Source organism: Pagrus major, chromosome 1, assembly GCF_040436345.1.
Source record: "Pagrus major chromosome 1, Pma_NU_1.0".
NCBI lineage: Eukaryota > Metazoa > Chordata > Actinopteri > Spariformes > Sparidae > Pagrus > Pagrus major.
In genome coordinates this window covers 11,509,981-11,535,584 of record NC_133215.1, presented here as the reverse complement: position 1 = coordinate 11,535,584, position 25,604 = coordinate 11,509,981, and the positions used below count along the sequence as shown (strand labels likewise).

The 25,604-nt window shown below is 39.8% G+C and overlaps 1 protein-coding gene across 1 annotated transcript in view; it reads right to left on the bottom strand.

The window, feature by feature from the left end:
- Window positions 1–25,604, bottom strand: part of fbxw7 (F-box and WD repeat domain containing 7) — a 124,412-nt gene that overhangs the window by 88,451 nt on the left and 10,357 nt on the right. The window contains exons 2-3 of the mRNA XM_073465015.1: window positions 23,726–23,875; window positions 16,300–16,376 (exon numbers count right to left, since the gene is read on the bottom strand). The gene's annotated coding sequence lies outside the window, so the exon portion shown is untranslated. The remainder of the gene's footprint in view (window positions 1–16,299; window positions 16,377–23,725; window positions 23,876–25,604) is intronic.

Below are 25,604 nucleotides of genomic sequence, written 5' to 3'. Positions count from 1 at the left end.
TTGCTGATGAAACGGGATAAATGTAACCGAGATCTGATTCATTTATCGGCCAAGATCTTGTCCTATTATAGCCGAAAAACAGCTTTACAAAAGGTTTCTGCAATCATTCAGTCTTCAATTGGACAGATCCTCAATGACATCCCTTTAAATGGCACAAAACGGTTTCAGAATAGCAGCTTGTACAATTATGATAACTACTCTTCTGATAAAGCTTACCGAGTGATTGAATTGGTGTTTTGAGGCGGCTAATGCATAGAAAGATGAAATTGCAGCAACACTTGGCACATTTAGGGCTGCGTACACAAGTTTCATTCATCAGACTCTATTCTTAGTCCTGCAAGAGCTATGAAGTGGACAAAAATAGCTTCGAGAAGCCGGGCAGGGCAGGTGTGAATTTGTTTCTCCTGAAACAAAGAGGTGACACAGGTGCTCAGAAACAGAGAGCCTCTTAGGGGGATATAATCACAAAGAAAAGTGCTTGGTTTAGAGTCTGCTGTTTTAATAATTTACCTCTTACTTTGTTTGCTGGGTTGCTAGTATACTAACATTTTAAAATAGATAATTAAAATGGCTCTAATCTTCATTTTATATCAGACAAGTATAGTTTGAAAAGGGTCTCGTAACAAAGAAATTGAGAATTATCACTAACCAGCGGTTCCCCTCAGCTTTATGGAGTATTTAAGCTTCTTTCAGCTCATTGTTTTGGTTTTTCAGCCCACAAACTACACATACACAGCAAATACACAGAAAAATATTTCCCTCAGGAGTTGGTAGAGACCAAAACAGATAAAAAGTGAAAGAATATTGGACTAACAATTGCTTTTTGGCCAAAAGAAACAAACTCCAAATGAAAGCAAATGTTGTTCTGTGTCTTGTGGATGTGTTAATAGCTAATATGTCATGTTTGTTTGTATGTTTTATTCGCAAGCCCAAGTCGCAAAAAGTAAAAACCAGTTAACACAGCTTCAACTAGCATGGCACTCAGTATAGCGAATACCTGTGCCAAGGCTCAACAGTCCTCTTTTGCATTTACTCATAGATACCTGAATACATCTTTTTTAAATCAATAATTGTGCATTATTCTCTGAGAAAATTAATGAAAATGTCAAAAAATCTCGCAACGTTAAAGACGGTGAGACAGAATTCCTGGATCTGTCTCTTTATCTGGACCCAAACCAAAAGTCAATGGGGACTATTCTGGACTGAGAACCATCCTCCATTCAAGTTTTGTGGACATCCATTCAGTAGTTCTTGTGTAATCCTTCTGACAAACCAACCAACCAACCAACAAACAAACAAACGCACATGGGTGAAAACATAACCTCAAAAACAACAACAAAGTTTCTTTCAAAGTTTTTGTGCAACTTAAATAAATAAAAGCTTATCCTGTTGGTCTAAGCCTTCTTGGCTAAATAGTTTGTGGGCTGCCAACTTTAACAGAATGTCTTTAATTGTGCCCCTAATCATGTTATTATAAGTACTTGTGGCCAAAACATTTTCCCTTTTCTTAGAATAAGATGTATATACCAGACGTGATAATGTGTGCCGAGCACTCTGGCAGTGCAACGTACATCCAGATAGTCCCTGATTTGGGGGGGGGGGGGGGGGGGGGGTGGTTCCTCAGTAGGTTGTGCCAAGTTGGCACTTCACAGATAAAGCCACAGCTGTGGAACAACAGACATTACTTCAGCCTTGTGCAGAGTCAACATGAGGCACTTTAGTAAGAGTGTGCTTCTCCAGGGTGGATTTAGTGTTTTCTAAATACTGTAACGGTGGGCAACAGGTTTGCATTAACTTTGTATGGACAGCATCAGAGCAGCAGCTCACCTGCCCGACCCACGGCTGACATCCAAGCTAACAAAACCAAGAACACAAGTCACATGTTTGTGAAAACAAATGACTATTGGTCACTATATTCTTCCCAGATTTTTTACCCTAAGTAACTTTTTTTATGTAGCACCTTTCAAGAGCAGAATGTCCTTCACCAAAGAATCAAGGCAACTCACTTTAATACAGACTTGGACACTACAAAATGAAAATAAATGAAAATAAGAGAAAAGAGAAAATTACAAATCTAAAGGGAGATCTAAGTGGATCAAAAGGGAGAGGCAGCCATCCAAAAACATCCACCGCTGGTCACGCTGCAGAACAGAAGTGCTCATTTCTGCCACTGCAAAGCCTTTACAGCTGGCAGAACTCCCTTTATCATGTCTCATCAATCATGTGATTTCCCTGCCTTAAATTGGCTGCCAGTAAATAACCATTTTAGTTAACTTGGTTGAGAAAGCAATATCTTGAAGCTTTAGAGAAACGCCACAAAACTGTCGCTCCCATTAAAGATAGTTTGATCAAAAGTGTAAACAATAGAATAAACTTTATGTAACATCTGTCACCACCGCTGTTTCCAGAAAGAGCGGTTTCTGTCATTAAATTATGGTTCTCTTCCTGGTCCAGTAACTGGAGTAATATTGGACACTGAAATTATTACGGCCAAGATAATCACACCATTTTCAAATGACATAGCTTGTTTGTGAATCAAGGATGTCTGATTTGGCAGTTGAAGCTCTAAGAAGGTTATCTATAAAAGTAACCATTTCAAATTATTCAAGCCCATGATTAATGTGCTTATGAGGAGATTCTGTGTTTGATAATGGATTGCAAAAACTGAGATCCTGGTGTGTGTGTGCGTGTGCGTGTGCGTGTGCGTGTGTGCGTGCGTGCGTGCGTGCGTGCATGTGTGTGTGACAATGATTTCCACCTTTGAAAAATATGAAACCAGACTTAAAAGAGGCTCAATCGTTTCAAGCTAACACATAAACCCTGTTGAGAATAAGGAAAAGAAAATTAGAGGACTGAGCTGAAAACCCCCCAAACGGCGGTAATAAATCACACCAATGTGACCTTAATAGAATAGTGGGAGAGAGCGAAGAAAATACTGGCTGTTCACAAAGCACATAGTAACAGATATAGATTGAGGAGCGGATGTATGGTGGCTCTACTTAAGATATTAACAGCGGGAAATCAGGGAGGACTGAACAATCCAATAGTTGTGTTCTGAAGCCGACAGACTCATACTTATGTCTCCTGAATAAACATATGACACAAAAACTTTAAAGGATAAGTTGACCCTAGAATAAAAATTGAGTCGTTATCTTCTCACCCTCATGCTGATGGAAAGTCAGTTTCGTTTCAAATCCATAAAACATTTCTGGAACTTCAAAGCAAAACAGTGTTGCAGCATTCTCCTAAACAGCTGAAGTAGATCTCCGGAAGCCCAGAGATCCCAAATTGATGTGAAAAGACGTTTTTTACACTTCTTTCTAAAGCAGACGTCTTCACTGTAGCTGCTAGGCTAGAAAGTATTAGCGCACACACTATCTAAATATTGTCTTTTTAAATCATTTGGGAATCTTGTGGCACCCAGAGACTTGTACTCCACTGGACAAGCTGTATGGAGCCTGTTTTTTATTTTTCCTGGATGTTTGTTTTTGCCTTAAAGCAAGTCCCCATCTACTCCAGTTGTTGAGGAGAATGCTGCAGCACTGTTCTGCTAAAATGTTTTGTGGACTTGGAAACTTCACCTGACTTTCCATCGGCATGTGGGTGAGTAGGTAATGGGTGAACCTTTATTTTTGAGTGAACTTACCCTTTAAGAGTTTATGAGGATTTTGACCTTTTGTATTACAAAGTCTTTCAGCTTTGAAACCATTTCCAGGATTCCTACAAAGTCTAAAAAATCCTATAAATACACTGCGTTTGCTGAAACCTTTGTGTCTCCAGTTCAATGCAGAAGCTATCAATCGATGGCTCTATTTAGAGCTGGTGCCCTGTGATGTCTCAGAGGAAGAAAGTGAAACCTCAATCGCTGAGCTGCTCGACAGAGGGACAACATTGTTCCACATTCATTTCACAGCTAAGTGCTTTATACTGTGACAATGCTTTCTCAGGGAAACAATGAATTCTCTTTAACAAAAAAGTGACATTAAGGTTTTGTCTATAAGCTCTACGCCTCCTCTAAAACTGTCACTTATCTTTTTTTTTTTTCTTTTTTCATTTGAATTGTTGCCATGCAACAGCCCAATAATACCACAACATTTTCCTTTGTGGATTTCTATCATTACTCATGAGAGCATAAATCTTCTTAGAAACTCAGAGAATCAATCTCCTCTACTGTGAGAATGGCCAAATGCCAGAAAGTCTCCGGAAGGGACTTAAAATCTGAGTCAGTGCCGGCCAACTACCGAGACAGTCATGTGCATAACGCACCATGAAACAGAGGGAACCCTAGAAGCTACAGCCATGAGACAGAAGCCTGTGTGAGAGCAAAATCACACTCTCATTCACACACACTGGCACGTGCACACAAGCACTCAGACGCACACACACAATCTTGTTTGGCTTTTATTTGTTCCATTAGGAGAAGCTTTTTCTCCAGCTGATGAGGGGCAGCAATCACTGTAAACCACAGACCGTCTGAAGGCATCCATTTAAATGACTCTGCAAGCTGAAAGCAAGACCACTGTTGTCAAGGCAGCGAGACAGCCATTAAATCACCTGGTTCTATTAAAGAATCAATTACTGCGCTGCTCTCCCTGGTAGTGCAGCTCTCATACCTGAGAAATCGTTTTGGACAAGCAAAGCAGATAAACAAGGAAGCTGTACTTCACACGCGGTGCTTTCTGCAATCAGGCCCCATATGTTTCCTGCATTGCACACGGGTGATAAGCCATAAAGAGCACACAGCTGGCTGATCAGGGGGAATGTAGGCACAGATGTGGCTGTGTCACTGGCCGCTGTCGCATTGTTACCTTTGGTTGAGGTGGGCAGCCAGTGGCCAGTCGCTGCAGCTGCTCTGAAGTATGGCTGGTGAAGAGATCTGAGCAGCACGCTGTGCGGCCCAGTCTCTTCATTAGAGAGGAGATGATGCTGCAGCCACAGCCACACATCGACTTGCTCATTAGTAGCGCGACTGTTCTGGGTTTAGAAGACGTGTGAAGAAAAAAAAAAGACAAGCTGCACTGAAAGCTGCAGCTACTTCCTGGTCCTTGCTGAATTCCCTGAGTTGTCCTCACAGCTGATGCCTTTTCTGTAATGTATTCCACATGGTGCTGATCCACAGGTACTCCGTCACTGAGATCAGGTTGGTTTCATCTACTGTCAACAAAATTCAGATGCCGACGCTCACCTTAATCCACAGTGAGGACACTTGAGTTGGGAAGTACAGTTTGTCGCTCCATTTCCCTCGTGATTGCTTCCCACTTACTCCACTCCCTATGCTGTACTTCTATCTCTGAGCAGCACACGCCTCCTGCTGTAGCTCCCCCTGTTTGCAAAATTCACTCCCGTCCACAAAACACCTTCTTCTGATATTACAAATAACACTCAGGATGCAACGCCTGCCACTACTCCCTTTTGTCTCCCACAGTTTCCAGCCGTTTCTTTCCACTCCCTCCACTGCCTTCGGCTGCTGTGCAATGAGGATGCTATCCCCGTCAATGCTGCTGCCACCACTGTACACCCCCCCACCACCAACACAGCCAGCTCCAGCGGTAAACCACTCAGACTGAGCTCCTCCAACTTGCCGATAAAAGTGCTTCCCTCATATGACACTGGAGCTCCTGGTTGTTCCATTAATTGAGGAAGCAGAGGATAAAATACTGTAAGAAATCCAAGCCACTCTGCATGCACCAGAAGGACTGATAAGCAGGATACAGTCTGGATGCGGTGGGGGAGGGGTCCAGTGTAAGCATTTAGGAGACAATAACAGAGCAGACAGGATTATTATGGTAATAATCTGTCACTGCGGCCAAGATGCTGCTGATTACTGCTGTAATAACCAGTGAAGTAAAAAAAGACAATTTCTCTCACTGATCAAGAGAAACTGAATATAAACACTGAAGCCTGCCGTTCTTAAGATCCATCATAGCAATTTACAGTTATTACGCTTTTATTAGAGCGACTGGACAGAGCACAATATCATCTGATTTATAAAGCCTGCATGTCTGTGATTATTTCCAGTTCAAACATCTGCATAAAAGTGCCTAATTTTTCATCCCTTTGTGTGTCAACATCTGCCCCAGTTTCACTGTTCACCTCGTCACAGATGTTTGACCTGATGAGTCTAGTGACGCGCAGGGACAATATGAACATTATTCAGCACAGTGGATAATAGTTACCAGAGCTGATGAATCTGTGAGGCCTTGGGAGGGAGAGGGAGCGAGTGGGAGGGGCAGTCATTTTGGCAAAGAAAAGATAGCTTGACAAAAAAAAACTGAGAGTGGTCCCTCTGTTAAAGGAACTGCAGCTTGCTATTAATAGCACACATATAATAGTTTTAAGTGACTATTCAAAATCATCACATTGCTATTATTGAGTGCAATGAAGACAATGAAAAATGGTCAAGGCTATGTAGACTAAAATGACAGTCTCGCACAGAAGGCTGCAAAAAGCGAACGCCTTTTTAAGAAAATATCAGATAATGATCCAATGCGATCACTGGATTACTTTGATATTGAAGAAAACTTTAAAAATGTGATGAATATCAGGCAGATCCTGGAGGTATACAGAGAGCGTCTTTTTTTTTTAATATATCTAATCCATTTCTGGATGTTTATTCACACTGGAGATAACATATCTACAGGAGGTGTAAATCCTGTCTGTGTATAAAGACTCGACTGAGACATGACTCCAAGATTGACGCCAATGTTTGACGCAAATTCGCCTCACAGTTTGAAAACCTTCAACTTGGAAACAAAAACATTTTGGACTGTTGATATGATAACACAAACTATTCAAAGATCTAATCTTTGATTTTGGGAAATTTAGTTTAAACACTTCTTTTGTGATTTCTGGTTATTTGCAGGATCTATTTGTGGTAATATTGTAAGTATCAGGTCATCTAATTCTAAATAATGAGAACTGACCTTAAAAGCAGGCAACGGAAAGTTGGCAGCTAGAGCAACAGGTCGCCTCATCTTTTCTTCCTCATCATTTACCTCTTTAGATTTTTGCGAGGTGGGTTTATGTGTACCACATGGCCGACACTGAATGGGGTTCTTTAAGCTGAAGAAATGCAGACGAATGGTGAAACTTCCATTTATACCAGCCAAGTGCTGTTTGCCATCATCTCCCTGCTATTGGGATCCATCCCATCTATGTGCAGCTCCTAATCCTCCACCACTCATGTGCAACTAGTGAATCAGCCAAGCTCACAGCAAATAAAAGGGAAAAAACTGCCATTACTAAATGAACTATTTCCCCCTCAGCGACCTTGTGTTGATGTGGAGCGCAGTTGTGTGTGTTTATTTATCTGCTCTAATCAAAATGATCTCATCCAGTTATTTGTTTTTTTCTCCACCAGTGTTGTCCTTTTTCTTCTGGTTTCATACAATCATGAAGTGGACTCAAAAAATAATGTCATTATTTGTCGAATATAATCACAAATGCAACATTTTCACTCAAATCAAAGCATTTTTATTTTGTGCAGATATGCTGCATCCTAGTTTGCCCTGACCAACATTGAGTTTACATGCAAACATGCCACCTTAAAAACTAGCCTCATGTTTAGATACACCTTAAAGAAATAATTTGTGCATCCACAGAGAGCACACAAGTGTCTTGCCACCCACGCAGTCCATCCTATCCAGTATTCTATATACTGGCTGGGTTAAATGATGCATAAAGATCCAGTCTGAAGTCAACTGCTATTAGTCTCTTTTCAGGTGGATATCGCAAAGATGACAAGAACTGTTATTGCTCCATCCGTTTATTTAGGTGAAGGTGCATCATGTTCTGGTGTGCAGCTGTGACCGACTGCCAGTAGCACCCAACATAAAAAGGTGGTGGAAAGGGTAATAATGAAAGCACTTAAAGCTATTTTCCGTGCTCACTCACTGGCACATCTTTGCGCGGTTGATAGAAGTGATACTAAAGGTGACACCTCACTGTGATTCATTGCAAGAGAGATTTCCTGAAACACCAGGTTGCCGTCTCCCAGGAACAAACAGCACATCAGGAGAGAAACAGAACACAGAAAACACTGAGGCCGCTATCTACCATCATCAGACACAATCTATAAAGAAAAGTAACACTGTCAAACTGGAGCAAGGACGAAGGGTTGCATTACAAAAAAGTCCAGTCACAGAGTGTATATATGTATGTTAGCAGCTAACATACAGTAAAGGCAGTACAGTGACAAAATGTGTGTCTTACAGGATTAAAAAATAAGCATCATGTTTACGGAACTGTTCTGTTCTTGGACTTGGTCTGAAAGACAGACCAGGGTGAAAGGTGCTCTATTCATTATTTATGAATATTGCTTTTCACTGTGTCAGCTCACTGCTTCAGTATTGATCCATAAAGCGGAGAATCGCTGCACCATAGCAGAGGCTTTCAGAGGAAGACGTAATGACACAAGGCTTACATCCAGCATCTATAGGGAATATCACAATTCAGTGGGCCAGCTAGACAGGCATATAACACGGTGTGACTTTCACTGTCTTATTATTTGTCCTGTGAAAAAAAATACTATATAACATCTACATTCTGCAGTGTGTTCACTAGGGATGTTCCCGATTAGTCAGCTGGTTGATTTAACATTGCTACCCTCGCTAGTCGCCACCGGAAATACTAGTAAATTAAACTTATTATTTTATTATTTATTTATGTACACATTTAAATCAGATATTGACATTATATGCACTGAAATGTAATCAGTAAAGTCAAATGCTGTTATATTAAAAATACAGCATCTGCTGCTAATGTTAACTGCACCAGTTAACTGTTGCAGCTAGCACCAAGTCCTAGCTGCATGCAATGCAAGCGAGCGTCAGTAACATAATCAGCTTGATTTCACTGTTTCTAGTGTGTCGTTTGGAGCCCGCTCCGTGTTTCTATTTTCAGTTCTGTTGCTCCCGTTGAATGCACAACATGGATGAGGAACAGCTGATTAATGAAGTTGAAAGAGGAGTTATCATTCAGTTACCGTCTCCTTTTACAACAAAAAACTAAATAAGCTGACAGCTGGCTAAAGGGAAATTGGCAGGAAGCTGAAAGTTTCTGGGAAGCAAACACACCATCTCCACTTGTATTGTACATCATTTCGAATAGAGAAACATCTAAAACTTACAGTATAAATCATGTGTTCTCTGTTTACAAAGTACAAACGTTACTTTGTGTCTAAAATGTGGAGGGACACCGGGCCATTTTCAAGATAAAACAACACACTTGATAACCCATTAGAGACCTTGTGGTGTGTAACACTATCAAACAATCATGTTCGCTAGGAAGTAGTTGGATGCCAACGTTGGCAGTTGTCTTACTGAAGCTAATAAGCTTGCAACCTGGAACACAGCAGTCCGGCATTTGAGCTTCCCTCACTGAGTGCGATGTCAGAGGAAAATGGCTGCCATGCGAATGTGGTCTATGTATATTTAACAGATTCAGTGTGGACAGAATCATCCTACATGGCGTCATATCAGACACTTGCATGCGGTTAGGACATTGTGTGAGATGTTCAAAGCCAACCGCTACAACATTTAAAATATTATTTTATTTATTATATTTTAATTAGTTTAAGATTGTTGAAACGGTTTCATTAAATTGCACTCAATCTTGACTGTTTTCGTACTTTTGACTAGCTGACTAGTCGAGTTTAAACCTCCATTTTAACATCAGGAAAATTAGTTGTTAAGAACATCCCTAGTGCCCACACAGCTAATATCCAGCACTGCATTAACTGAACAAAAGCTTTACTGATCAATACTGTGCTCTAATGATCTGTGCCGTTTCTTATAGTCAAGGAGACGAACCAGGCAAAACCGCTGATGAGGTTACAGGAAGAACAATATAGAGTCAATTTCATGCTGTCAATTGGATACTTGGTGCTAGTGAGTGTCTTTATAAACTGAATTCATTTTCAACAACAATCTCACTATATGTTTAAAGGGCAATAGGTGGATGATAAATCTCTGAGCTATACTGTACCTGCTAGCAGACATTTGAAAATTAAAGGCCATAAAAAAAAGGTGCTGACAGTCATTGTTATGGTTGATGTAAAACAAAACAGCAGCCTGAAGCCAGTGCAGCTTTAACTTCAACCAAAAACCAGGTCAAACTATCCCCTGGATGACGATAACTGTACTCATCTCACCACAAACGATCCCAGTGCGGTTGACAAAAAAGCTGTGTCACTGCTGGCTCATCTCCCATTGTCCACTGACATGTGGCATCATTACATCACATGCTGATCCCTTAATGCCGAACTCTCCTGAGATCAACCCACCAACTCCTGTATAACCTTTAATTAGCCTTCTGGTTGAACTGAGAAAGAGAAATGTCAACAAAGACTATTTTGTTTCTGTATCGAGGCTTTTTATCAACTGCATATTTGCTGACACAAAAAGGGATTTGGGGATCACTGTAAATGTCTCGGTGTGTCAGAGGTCTGTGTTAACACCACACACCACAGACAGTCCATTGGATTGGATTGAAGAGAAATCTGATAGAATAGAGGGCCAATCTGGTGCAAAGTGAGAGAAAGAATTCAATATGGAGCCGTTTGTAGCCCTATAACATTTAACATGGTTTACTGTGGAGTTGAGTAAGCCTGAGAGCAATAAGTTTTCAATCAGAGGCTCAGACTGCAAAGACAGAAAGATGCAAGACGACCTCTAGAGCTACCTGACGTTTTTTAATATCCTCCTCTGATAAACTCTGTACTGTCGACTAAAAAAAGCTGCTCTCGAATTTTATTCAAGCTGATGTTGAATGGTAATCCAATGTAAGCATAACGTTTGTCCTTGTATTTTCCACATGTGAACATTTAGTGCCGGGAAATATTTTTACTTACCCAAGACAAATGCATTTTTTTTCAGAAATCATCCAAACATGTGTGCTTGTTGTATGCCAACATCTTCAGCACTCGGGTTGAAATGTTGTAGTGCAAGAACTAAAACATTACTACAAATGCATCAATAGTTCTATTTCAATAGACCATTTCTATCTTCATTGTCAGTCAATTGCTTCCTCTGTGTTTCCCCACAAACAGACTTTACTTGGGTGTACCAACAAAGTATAATAATGGACGCCAAAGCATATTTGATGACCATTTTAGAATGTTTTCCTATTTTTTTTATACGCCCAAGAGAACGAAACTATCATTCACTACCATGATTAACTAATGGACTACCTCCCCTCGCTCTCCCCCTCCCATCTACTGACAATTACACATGTTCTGCAGAGAAAAACAGAAAGAGTGAGACGTTTTCAGTTACAGTCATTCTGTGGGAAACAGTTTCCACTTTTACCGTTTATCCATCTTTATATCCTCGATTTAGCATTTTAACGTCATGATCCCTATCAGTGTATGAAGCCTATTGTACTGCATCTGTTGTCTGTTGAGTGAATCCATAGCATGCTCTTTGTTAAGGAGACTGGTGAAGCCCCTAATGAGGTAGACTGTTGTGATCAGTGTCTCATAGACAAAGAGCTTAAAGTCTATAAACTCCCAAAACAAAACAACACAACCATTAATGTGATCAGAACTTCACCAAGTTATATCATTCACCTAATCTGTCGTGTTTAAATCTCCGTGTGAGGAGCAACACAAACTTGGACTTAATCAAGCGGCAAATGTGTTAATTAACACAGTGCTATTAATCTCTCCATAACAATTAGTGGTTGATACATTTAAGAGGGCTTGCAAATTATGTCCTCAATTATCCTGAAGCTCTGAAATGTTAACACAGTGAGAGGAAAAACAATGATGTAGTTAGGAAGTAAATCAAAGTGTGCATCTATCCTGTTTCTGTTTAAAAGACTAAGAATCAAAAATTACAAATCCTCAACATGAATGAAGATGCTACTGAGCTTGTAGACAGACCATTTCCTCTGAGTAGGCTGCACTCTAGTGGGCAAGGACTGAAAACTCAGGCAGGGCTGCAACAAACATCAGTGACTGAAGAGAAGGCAGAGTGCGTGTCATTTCTCACTACTTCAGACTACTTACCAGAATATTGATTTTGTCAGTAAGGTGGATTCCAACAGGCTAAATCTGGGCTGTGATGTGTGGGTATCTACCACTCTTAACACAATCAATATAGTTTTAATACATACATACTATAACATCACAAAATTACGCAAGAAGAAAGATTTGACCATCAACAGAACTCATTTGGGCGCTAGGCCAAAGCAAAAAAAGGTCCAATGAAGTCACAACTTCCTGTCTCTCCGACAGCGGGACAAAGTTATATTTCCTGTTTTCAACAGGATCTCCAAAGCATGAATGACTGAGAAAGTGTTCACCACACCCCTCGAAGGATGACACAGATCCGCACATCAACACACACTCATCTTTTATAATACAACACAGAGCTGCCTCAAAGCGAAGTGATGAAGGACACAAAGCAGTTGATTTTGTTTTTCCTCCCTTGCCAAAAACCCCTAATAAAGCTAATAGCGCCATAATGCTCAACATCATCACATTACAAAGCTGACATTCATACAGGAGAGTCTTTAAAAAGTGCAGTTAAAGTAAACACATGACTGGTTACCCACACTCACAGAGCTTGAGGCAAATAGAGCTGACTGCTATTACCACAAACCTATTCTCAGTGGGTCATGCCTCCATTTGGCTCACAGTTACAATATTTGCTCTTCTTTAGTGTATACAATTTGATGATGTTGTTTAAAAAAGATACATATGGGCCCCTTGTTTCTTTTTAGCTTTCATCTGCTACATACTTTCAGTGTTTTCCTTACCATTGTAAGGCATTGTAACACCCAAGCTGTTTTGGCCAAATCCCTGCCAAAATAATAGATGATTCACAACATTCTCAATTCTCACCAAATTATGTGAATGTGCACTTAAACATAATCGAATCACTTTACTTTAAATTTTGTTTTTAAAAAACAATATTTTCATTGCACCACCAATAGGCCACGCATCTGTTTTTATTAAAAAACAATCCACCGATCTCAAATAAGGTAATTATAAAGTCCCCCTGCATAGATAAACTGTGGGCACCTCATCTCCCTGTCATTCTTTCATTCAGAATCCAATTTCCACACCTCCGATTTAACTCTTTTTGTGGTGGATCCAATGTGCAAGCTGAGCCTTTAGCCATGGGGACAGATTTAGGATTTTGGACTGACCGTAAGATGCAGGCTCTCCTTCAAAATAAAATCAGGAAATTATGGTAGGACTGAACGTTATCGAGCAAGACAGCTTTTTCAAGTCACTCGTAGGAGGATAATCTCGATTATCCCCGACAATGATAAGTCACAACGATCAATTTATTGTGACTGTTGTTAATCACAATCCACAATAAAATCTTTTATTGTCCCATCCCTGTTGGCAAGCATCAAACCAATTAAAAGACTTTATCAGATCTAATTGTTGTTGTTGGTCCCCAGTGGACTTCATTAGCAAGTTTTGTTCTTGACATTTGTGGGTGATGTTTATTTATTCTCTGCTGTAGCTTTTCCAACTTTTTGTACACAGATATGGTAATAATAATGGTTGAAAATTATGAGAAATTGCACGTTTTGTTATTTTTTGTTAAATTTCTTCCACAAATTTTTGGGGAAATTGCTGTACTGTTTTATTTGGACTTGCGGTCATTTGCATCGACAAACATGTAGTTAATCTCTTGCAAAATATGTCCACAATTTAAAGTGATAGTGGATTAAAAGTCATTAAAACTTTTCTGGACTTCTGAAATGTGCATTAGCAGCGATTTTACTGTCCCCGGCTATTCTCCGTTATCAATTGTGTGTATGCTCTTTTCTGAAGCAGGCAAAAGTCTGTTCTGAATAATTTACAGGGAATGAGTGGGTGAGAGGTGTGGGACTGATTAGGGAGGGACACAGAGGATGGCTAAATCTCAGTCCCTTTCAACAGTCTGCTTAGGAAGCAGTTTCAAATTCAATTTCTGAAAGGACCTTTTCAGGAAATGACAGCGGTGCACTTCTTCCTACGGGGATTCTGCAGTATACAGTCATCTTTTTGCTGGAATTCACTTACCTTGTATTCCTTAATGTTCAAGATAAAGCAATTCCAGTGAATGTAACAAGCAGAAGCATGAACAGTACCTGGACTGAACAAATATTAAAGTGATCTAGTTTCAAGATTAAATATTTGCCTCTTGGTTGCAACAAATTCATCATTCATAACATTCAAGTCTTGAGCCCAAAGAAGATAGCACTGGGATACAAACAGAGAAGGTGCACTTGGATGAAAATTAAATCCCAGACAATCATCCTGAATTATTCAAACTCTGTATCAAATTTCCTCTATCCGGTCCAAGAGACCAGGGTAACAGTTTTAGGGGAAAGACAACGTTAACATTTTGACATTTGAGTGCCAGTCCACACTTTAAAAATGCAGCAGCAGGCCAAGCAAGGCGCTGCTATGTGCTATCACTTTACCTTTAATTCACCGGCTCGTGCCGAGGATGAATAATTCAAGCCTTGCACCACACTCATAGCTTTGAGAAAGAATCCCCCTTACAGCAACCAGCACTGAATACACACATAAACACATTAACTGTACGTCCATGGCCCCACAGGCATCGTTGACAACCACACGTGTCAACCTTTTAGTTTTCTATGCCCAAAATCATGCTTATCTAAAAGAAAACATCATAATGAACACAGGTTTGCAAAAACAGTTTGAAGCCACACATTAGAAACAGCTATTCGTAGCTATTCACATGCCTTTACAGCTCTCTGCTTCTATACACACACAACCACAAATGACCAACACACACCTCGGATGCCCGAGTGAATTCACCTCCTGTTTGTTCATAACGACTTCAACAACTTCCACTGTGTCTCGTGCACCGGTGTGAAAGGTCTACATCCTGCCCAAGATGCTGACAATGAAACACAGGGTGGGGCCTTCCGTACATCTACTGAAGCGATCGTTTTCTTGTCCTCCTTGATCTCTGTGGCACTTTTTTCCACTCCATTAAACCACACACTGCTTACACATCCTCACTGAAGGTGAAGAGGACGCACTCTAATGTGAGGCATGTCAGACTTTTAAGGTTTTTGTGGCAGGATGGTTTCACTTTCTGTTTTAAAAATGAAACACCAGTATTCAAAACAAGAATGAAAGGGTTGTAAAGGAAAGATAAGCAAGGGATATTAACAATTTTGATATTATTTCAATCAGCTGTGCAGCCTACGTAGAAGCTGTAATCACAGTACAGCTGAGCAATGTTACTTCTATACTACTGTACATAAAATTGTGATGTAAGTAGCTCCAGTTCAAGTTCAAACATGATTTTTACTGTGCATCATTAATTAAACTTTGAAACAAACTGCCTTTTATCTACAACGAAATGTGGCTGTGCTTTCTGGATTACTTAAAATAAAACCGTATCAAGAATTCATCATTCCAAGTCCACGTCTGTTCTTAAGACATGAGGAACAAGACTGTACAAGAGCCTTCATGAGGCTCCTATACTAGTGTAAAACACATATATTTTCCTTTTGTGCCATTGTAATCTGAACTGTACAAACTAGTCTTGATTGTTCTATTTTCCTCATAATTTGCTTTTGTTTTGATCACTTTTTATAAAAGCACGTTGTTCTTCTGCAGTTTGGTATGTGACCAGTTCTTCAGCATAAATAAATTCAGAATTATCAGAAGGTTGACAACTTATTTACAGTCTTTAATACCATAGTGGAGAGGGACTGAATTAACTTGATAACAAATGGGAAACGCGTTGCTTGGGAACAAAAGCTTCAATCCTATCAGCTGTTGACACTGACAAACCCTGACCTGACCTAAACTTGAGCCGGTTTATCATGTTTGTCAGTGTTCACAACAGCGTTAAATGGCCTATGCATTAGCAAGAAGACACTACCCTACTTTTCATCGGTTTTTCAATGGAAGTATAATATCCCTGTTTGCTTTACTCACTGCGTCTTGCAGGTTTTATTTTGTGAAAACAAAGCTTGTGGACAAACTGCTGTTTACGGACAAAGAGAGATACATAGAATACAAATACGATTGCAAGGAGACTAACAAATGCAAAGTTTTCTTAGTTATTTTGGGCCACCTGCTGTGTAGTATTTTGATACCAGCCCACTCTGAGACACAAAAGGAGCAATTCAGACAGCGTCTTTGTCATCTACAAAAGCCACATGTGTACTCTCAACCATTCCAAACAACCACAAACCTCACTATTCCTGTGTGTAATCCTATGCGATAAGCACTGCATTGAGCACAGTTACATACACACAAAAACTTGCTGACCCCTGAGAAGTTCACAGGTTGCAGTCTTTACTTACAGTTCTCTCTGTCTGTCTTTGTTCAGGCCACAATTGGTCTTCTCCACTCCAGGTCCCACTCTAAGGGTTGATTCTTTCTGTAGACAAAGAGAGAAAAAGAGCTGTCAGTACAGCGATCTCAGAGGTCATCGAAGAGTTAACAGGCCATGGGGCCGTCTGGCATATGAGAGGAGAAAGCAGTGGGGCCAGAGCGGTGAGATAAGGATGCTGGGATTTCACCGGTTATTCTCCCAAAGCTAGACAGAACACGTCAGTTCTTTAATGGGTTTGCCAGAAAAAACTACAACAGAACAATTGAACGACCTGGCACAACACCTGCATCAGCGTGCAACAGTGAGTCACCGCCACAGATGCGTCAGTTCTTCCTCGGTCTTGTCTGATGGGAAGTGAAGCAGGGGCAGCTGTTGGCAAACCAGTGCACTGCTAACAGCATTAACATGATGGTGCATCCTAATGAATGTAAAATCAAACTGAAATTTGACTCTCTGCACTTGATGTATTACGTATCCCTACACCACTGCCCTGATCAAGTTTTTGGCCCTTGTACTTGGATACCTACCAATTCCGAGTACAAACTTAAATTAACATAAATGTTGATAAGATATGTATCTGTCACATTGAATTATCAGTCCACCTAATCTGAATCACTTTAATCTTCACACACTTCTTCATCCAAATATTGACCTGGAGCTCCCGATTCAAAGCTATAATTACATTTAGAAGTTTCAATTATTGATAAAATATGAATGTAAGTTTAACTGAAAGGATGAAGGTGGAGGGGAGACGTATCACTCTGTTGGAGATGTTGGAACAACAGAGACACACAGTCCATTTGTGGTTGTACACTAGTGTTACAGAGTGGGTGGGTGTTGAGCTAGTTAACATTTATTTAAAGAGAGATTATAATGCAGAAAAGATGCTAAGGGTGATTTTACTAATTATTAAAGTGAAGTTTGCCTATTCAGTGCACACAGATCTTTCCATTTAGGTGCACCAGCACAAAATTCAGGGGCACCCAATAATGCAATCTTACTTGACTTCTTAACACATTATGTAAATTAAAAGGAAACAAGGTAGAAATAAATTTTTTCTTCTTTTAAAATGACATGCAACCGGAAATCGGGATAATCTCAATTGTTTAAAAAAAAATCTACAGCACTGTTGCAACGAAATGCAATTTTCATTTTTGCAATGAAAATATTTGGTCGCACCTGACAGATTTTTTGGTGCTTGTGCCCTGGCAAAGATAACGTTTATTGTTAAACGGTAAAATATCCTGCCTCTGCCTGCCTCCATTATCTATCTTTGTCACAAGCATTTGATAACCAGATTTGAGGGATCATTTGGAAAAAATGTGTGGATATCATGATTTTTTTTCGGTTAGGCAACCATTAGTCCTGTAACCTCGTCATATCGTATCCAGTTGTTGAAATCATAACAAAGAGCAATGTTCAGAGTCTCTTGAGTAATTTAGGGAGTGCTTGAATCACAGATAGGACAAGCAACGCTGGGGTCCTTTAGCCGGTTAACTGCACAGTGCAGGCAGTGCTCCAATCAAATTACTAAATCGAAATAGTAAGAGGGACACCTAAAGTTCACTCTCCCTCATAACATCAAAGTAGCAGGTGCTTTCAAAAAAGTAAAAGAAAAGTAAATAAAACTTACATTTAGACTTTTTGCTGATTTTGGCCAAATAGGAGGCTATTGAAAAAAAGGATATAAATGATATTTTCTTTAGCAAAATTAAATGACATTTCAGTAGTTCAGCTTTAAGCTTGAAACACCAGTCACCTCTGGATATCAGCATGAAAGAGTTGGTCTCTACCAGAAGAGCTACTAGAAACCTGCCTCAGAGTCCCTGTGATCCTTGTAACCCAATCCATATGTTCATCCGTTGAAATTCTCAAACCTAAATAAACACTGCTCTAATCGTCCAATAGTGAATTGCTTTTTTCTGTACCCAAGGGTACAATTTGCTCAGAATCAGGTCAAAACACAGATAAAGGTGTTCTTATATGAGAATTTGAGCTGCTGGTTTTGAGCAGCTGCCTACAAACGTAATTAGGCCCACTAGGCTCCCCAGCAGCGCCAAGGAGCTGGCTTGTGTAGAGAGAATAGGATTTCTGAGTTGACGTAAACAAAACTGGATATGGACTTAGACTTCTGGGAAATGAGCAGATGCCCAGACAGGCTATCCAGCTGTTTGCCATTTGATAATCGTGAGAGAGAAAGATGGTCGACAAACTGGAAGTCTCACAATTCAGGAACTCTTACATAGGCTTTGTTTGCAATGAGGTGAATAATTTGAGTTGCAAAGAGATACTTTGCTCATTGTGTAACGGTGCCGCATGAAGCAACTAGTGGAGGTTGCCAGATGTGGTCACAGAGAGGTTAGACTTCTTTCTGCTTGTGTGTTCTGCAGGGAGAGATGAATATCTAACTGACATGTTATTGGGCTGGTACAAAATCTGACATCTAAATATGCATTTTCACACGCTCAAAGAACATGTGTAGCCTTCTAAATTCAGTTCATCTTATTTTTCAAAAGCTATGGTACTTGAGCCAAATATTCAAGCTCCTGATTTAAAACTGTAGCGTTGATAATCTTAAATTATTCATATATGGATAAAAGTTTAACTAGGAAGCAGCACTGCTACACTTTCAGGCTGAGTTGGACCAAAAACACTGAAGCTGAGAAAAGAAAGGAACAGATTTTGATCATCTTTAACTGAAGTGATACATAGCCATTAAAACGGGCCCATTCAACTACTTTGCCGAGGGACATTTACATTACCTATGTCTAACCTGTGATGGAATTTATGTGTGTTAAAACAATGGACTTTTTTGTTTTGTTTAATAGTTTTTACAATCGAAAAAGAAACATCATATACAAAAGTATGGGGAATAAACAATCCACGTTTTTAACCTTGGATGTAGAAGTTGTTTGATTCTTGTAAATTCTCTCTGCTTAAACAGCATGTATTCCATTTTTTTTAAGAAATAAGTGTATTTTTGTGCCTACAAAGAGACATAACTAATGACTAATATAATAATAACACTACCAATTTTACACATTAAGTGTGTTTACTGGTCTTGGGGAGTAACACTGCATATGTCATAAAAGTTGTTTAGAGCCTTTGGTGGCTTCAGAGAAAGCTGCATGAAGTTGCCTTCAGTGATGTCACTAAGTTGAGAAGTTGCATTGTGGGTAATGTAGGCACCAGGTTTTGAAAAGCAGTCCACTGGTCTACTGTCGGATTATGGAAAGTTTAAAAACTAATTAATCAAAATCAGGGGCCTGGTTTTTGGGATGAGTGCCATGTGGACGTAACATCCACTGGTAAATTTCAGGTGGGGACTTTTGATCATGTCATACCCTTCACTCTTTCCACATCTCATGTTTACTGTCTGTATATATTCACTATCTAATAATGCCAAAATGCTTCCAAAATGAACAGCTCAGAGTAATATACACTTATTTGTGATATAAGGGGCTATACTAGTGACTTCAGTCTCTAAAAACCTCTCCTTGATTTGGATACTGAGGTCTGTCGCTTCTGTTTCACCCACTTTCGAAGCTACATGTCAGCCAACTCCTGTGTTCTGAAAACAAAATAAGCCACCTTTAAACTCCAACATCAGGGGGGATAACTAGGAGCTTTCTAGGAAAAGTTCTGATTGTTTCCAAGAGGCCTTCGAATGAGGCAAGCACAGAGGTTACGGCTGCATGCAACTTCAGTCTGGGTCAGCTGTGTCTGGATGTGCCAAATAAAATGAGTCCACATGGAGGAATGCAACTGCCTTGTTTCCTGGCCTCGGTTCAGTTTGAGTAACTCCGGTCAGAATATGAGAGAAACACTGGGTTATGCAACAGTCTTCTGTGAACGAAATCATTGCTCTCACCCAGAATTTGTCGACTTTGAAAAAAAAAAAAAAAAAAAACAGACAAGTGCTAAGTATCTTAACTGGTAAATGCACTATGAAATGTAGAAAGAGATGAGGATGAGCAGCCTGTTAAGCCTGTCGTAATGTTAACATATTGTATATTGTAGAGTATTATACTGTTATTCCAACCTAGTCAAAACCTAGTCTTTAATTCCTGCTTGAGGTGTGAACTTCGAGCCCCATCTGGTTGACATGTTCTCACACAGCAGTGTTAGTGTCTCTTAAAGATTTATGATAAAACAGGCCTTGTCTAGTCACATTGGACCCGCTTTTAAGACGTGACTCATTCAGTAGTTTGTGAGCATTTAGTTCTGTGGACCACATGAGGGCCTAGTTCAGGATATTTCATTGGTGAATAAAAGAAAACACAGTCTCAAAATTGCGATGACAAGGAGGGGGAAACATTGCAAACTTTGTATAAAACTATGCAGGGATAATGTATTAGTGACAAGCAGATAGGAAAGGAATTTTTATACACGAAAAAGTCAAGAGCCACAGGTGACTCTCCACTAATCTTAGCTTCCCATACAGTATCAACTCATACCTTCCTTTCAATATCTACGCTGAGATGAGTCCAGCTCTACTAAATTCAGGGAACTGTCTGGAGCAGCTGCGAACTAGCAAGCAGTACAGAGAGAATGAAAGACACTTCATAAATCACTGCAGGAATGTAGCCTCATTTCCTCTCTGACCGCACCTTCTCAAAAGCTTCTCCTTCCAATTCCAGGAGAATTCACTGCAGAGACCTGAGCATCACAATCATGACACAATTTGCAGCTGTGAGTCTCTAAAAAAAAAACCTAACTGGCGGACATGCGAAGACAAAACAGAAACTAATGAGAGGCAGACTTGATAAAAGCGTAACATCATACATGTTAGCAGGATGGATAAATGTTTTAAGTACAAAGAAAGAATAATTTCAAGCTCTTGCAAACATTGCTCTCACCCATTTATGTTTCCATTTCAAGTTTGAGACACTACTGGCTCTGCAAAGGTCAAATAGTTATCTCTGTTGGATTGTTGTCACTATCAGTTGTGACATTTTTAGTTTTATAACCAATAGTGATGGTAGTGGTGATGGTGATCACGGTAGATGCATGGTGATGACGACAATGACGACGAATTCAATTGTGTTACTGACTTTGCATCGATGGTGCACTATAAATAATTTGACATTTAAGGTTGTCAACGCATTTTCACCACTTAGTTTAATTAGTGTAACACACTGAAGAGGTGATTGCAGTGGACTGAATAAAACTCAAACCGCCAGTAAAGCATGTGCAACAGCTACAGCTGAACAAACACACACTATCAACAGGACGTATCAGGTCAATACGGCCCCTAAATTTGTTTATCTCATGTTGCAATTTATAAAGTACAGTAGGTCGTGTTTTGTTTGCTTATTTTGGTATCACGAAATTTGACTACATTATTTGTCTTGTGCCTAATTTGCATCACATCCACCTTCAGTCTGCAAATATGATGCGGCATAAGAGTTCCAACTAACTGGAGAGACGAGCAATGATCATTTGCGTGAATTTATGGATGTGATCTTTGGTAAATTTCCCCGTACATCTAACTGAAAGCAAAGGTGTAAGAGTTTATTGTAAACTGGTTTCCAATAGCTACAAATAATGACCAATAATGACACATAATCAACATACAAATATCTAATTTAGCAAGATAAAAATCAGGTCTAAAAGACGTATTAGTCACATTATTCCAAGTTATGATTTCACGGTGATAAATACATTTACTGAAACTGAGAGGGGCATACAGCAACATGTGTCAGAGAATAAAAATAAAGATGTGCATATGTCGAAGGTGACTGATATATTAATCTATATAAATTCATTTTCCTTTTATCATTTTACATGATATCAGGTGGTAATTAAATATCAAATGGTACATTCGGTAGGATTTATCTGGCTCATGATGACATGGAAGGCTTGTATAATAGTCCCTTTTTTGTCACTAGAGACAGAGTATGTGTCACAGAAATCCACAGGTGGACAAAGATGTTCTAAGAGAGCAGAGTAAGAGGTGTGTCATCCCCAAGGAAATCATGAGAAACCTGAGCTGCAAGGTGCTGCTACCATGGAAACACAGATAAGCCAACAGATGCCATGACTGTGAGCATTAGCAAAGTACTTGGAAGTACTCGAACATAAAGCTGCCATACGTTGTTCACGACATTTGTCATGGTTTAGTCTAAGATTATGTCCAAATCCACCAATCAGAACCAGCCATAACAGGATAGAAACATTTATATCACAGCATTAATATAAGCAAATAAACTTCAACATAATGTTTGTCATTTTTCTTTAAACTTTAAAGTACTTTAACTTCTCTTTCAGCTTGTAATAGAGAAGTGTGAAACTCATTTTAAATTTATTTAGTGCTGATACGGCTGCCAACCACCTGTAATGAATCAAACTGAATTATTCTGCAGCCAACAATTCACACTACAACTGTAGCTTTAGAAGGGCAAAAGCGTGAGACAATAAAATACAAAATTGCTTTAAAACAAGTTATGATCTTTAAATATTTCAGAAATGCATTTGCACAAAGTCGTGACTTATGCTGAATCTCTAACACTGGAAGGGCGCAGGACCCATGATAGGATAGGCTGCTCCTCCTTTTCTAATCACAAACAGACCTCAGCTTTATGATTAGCTCATGAAGTTATGGCGTAAAGCTTTTTGTGTGTTCCTGGATACACAGAGCATCCCTTTCCTGCGACAATGAAGTTAAAAGGATCACTGTATTGTGTAATGATCTGCAGGGAGGGGTTTCTCTCCTACCTGATTCGCTATCTGTTTAGACACAACCGATAAATATGAGGAATAGATATGAAATTTTAAAAACATAATCACAAAGAACAAGTGTGATAAGATATTTCATCATGTGGGGGGAAAAATAAAAAACAGGGAAACTGGACCTCCAGGAGCACAGCAGGGAGGAAACTCAAAAGGTTTGGCAAGCATGTGATGCATATGTCACCATTTAACAAAGGAATCAGATCACATGTATCATATATAATATTTAATTTATATCGATTCTAATGGATAATAAGTGTGTTTTCTTGCCAGAAATTGGATGCCAAAATCATCACTGCATACTGTGAGCTGGTTCGCTCTGTCTGAACAGAACAATTGGTTCTAGTTACATTACGTCATAAAGTTAAAAGAACTGCATGTTAAAAAGTTCGAACAGAAAAGACTCCTGTGCAAAAAGTCAGAATAATCCCACTAAGAAAATACCAACAAGTTACAAATTCCTTTCATCTTTTCAAGTGCCAAGAGTAAAAACAAATGCTGCGAGGCGACAACGCAATTCAAATGTACATTTAAGCCTGGGGCTCACCAGAACAATAGAAATTGCAGCGAGATGTACTGGAGTAAAAAATAAAAAAAACAGTAGTAACATCAGCAAAGCAGCAGCAGAGACAGTTTCCTACAAGACGCAGAAGGGGCCAAACCTGTCAGTCGAGGGACTGCGTAGGGGCTCTGGAAAAGCCTGCTGGTGCTTGGGGGAACAGAGTGTTATCTGCAGCTCCGCAGACCTTCCTCTTTGAAGTGATGCTGAGCCACCGACTGAGCCAGGGGCAGTGAAGGTGGAAGGTGGGAGGCTAGAGAAAATGAAGAGAAAGCAACAAAGGTGAGAAAACTGTGGGTTACAAATGATACAGACGCAGCAGAGAAATAAACAAAACATGCCTGTTAACATTTGTTTCGTAATGTGAAAATATGCACCTCTGAGATCGTTTGTTTGGAGCAGTGTTAAAGAGTCTGAGGTCACGCCACGAGCGTACGTTTTTGTTTTTTCTTTACTTTTAATGTCTTGTTTAGGGAGGCTGTCTCTCGGGGAGTGATGAAGAAAGCATATGGTGGCCATGTGTTGGAGGAAGTAGGAATAGGGAGGGATTGTACAGGAGATACAATCACATGGCAAAAGTGAGGAGGAAAGTGAATTGACAGACTGGTTTGCCTCCTCCTTCTGTTTACTGAACTCTCCCCTCAAGGATTATCCTCTCTAATAGACTTAAAGGCACTTTTACTGAGCTGCCAGCTGCCTGCATCTCCCAGCGGAAAGCCACCCGGGTCAAGTCTGAGGGAGGATATCCCACTATGACAAAGCAATACATTCCTGTAGAGCTTTTAATTCTTTAACACACCAAAATAACCCCTTATTCAGCTTTGATCTGAAGAGGAACAGGGTGAAATATGATTGATGGAATAAACAACTTAAAATGAATGTCCGTATCTGGCATCTAAGGTGTCTACATCCATGCATTTTGTGTGCATTCGTGTCTACTTATAGCTATGATCGACTCAGATGCATTTTTGAGTTAGAGTATGCGTGACCCAACCTACTTTAATTTTGGTAAACAGTAAATAATTCATCCAGAGGAAAGAGCGTGTGAGCCAGAGAACTGTGATCTGCATAACTTCAATTTTCTAGGCAGTATCTATGTTGGCAAGCTGTACAGAGAAAAAGTTACCTCATTTTCAGTTCGTCAAATGTACAGAAACCTCAAAACAGACCAACTACAACGTTTTACAATTGGTCAGGTCGGATTGGATTATTATTTTCTCAATTCAAACAGCGCACTCACACTTTTAATCAGCATTTCTGGTCTCAGAATTTGGAAAAAGTATGAAGGACAACCAATGATGAGTGAGCCAACTGTAGACTAGACACCTGTGAGGCAGGGAGAAGACAAGGACGGGATTCTGCAGTGACCTTGGCTTCTTTGTCGATTAAACCAAATGTGGAAGTGAAGAATTAGGTCAGTGGTGCTCTGTTCTGGTCCACAGAGTACATCGACTTTCTGGTTTCCATTCAAGACATCTAATCGTGTACAAATTTAGATAAACAGCCTGGCTGGCAGCATAGAAACCCAACAATACACTCTTTTTTGGAACAGGTGTGTGCCATTTTTTAACTAACCATGATTTTCCTGAGTCATTAGTGGGTATATCCTTGCTGACCCCTGTTGGGCTGATAAAATGGCAGCTAATTCTAATTGGTCACTATTCAACATTTAACTTTAAAGTGACATAAAGAGCAACTACAGTATTTAGATAATCAAGTTAATTGTGATAGGAGACGCAAAGTGTATTTTATGAAAGCAATTGTAATCCTAATCCTAATCTGGTCATCATTTCTTTAACATGCAGATTAGGCATCTTCGTACCAGGTACAGGTGGAACGGTAACCTGCACTGATGATGCTGGTCTGGGATGAGCATTTCAGGCCAAGGGATATGTGGACCGGCCACCACAGTATTTTTCCTTAGCCCACTTCAAAAAGACGAGAACTATATCTTATGGTTGTGATGTCTCTGTTTCTCTCGT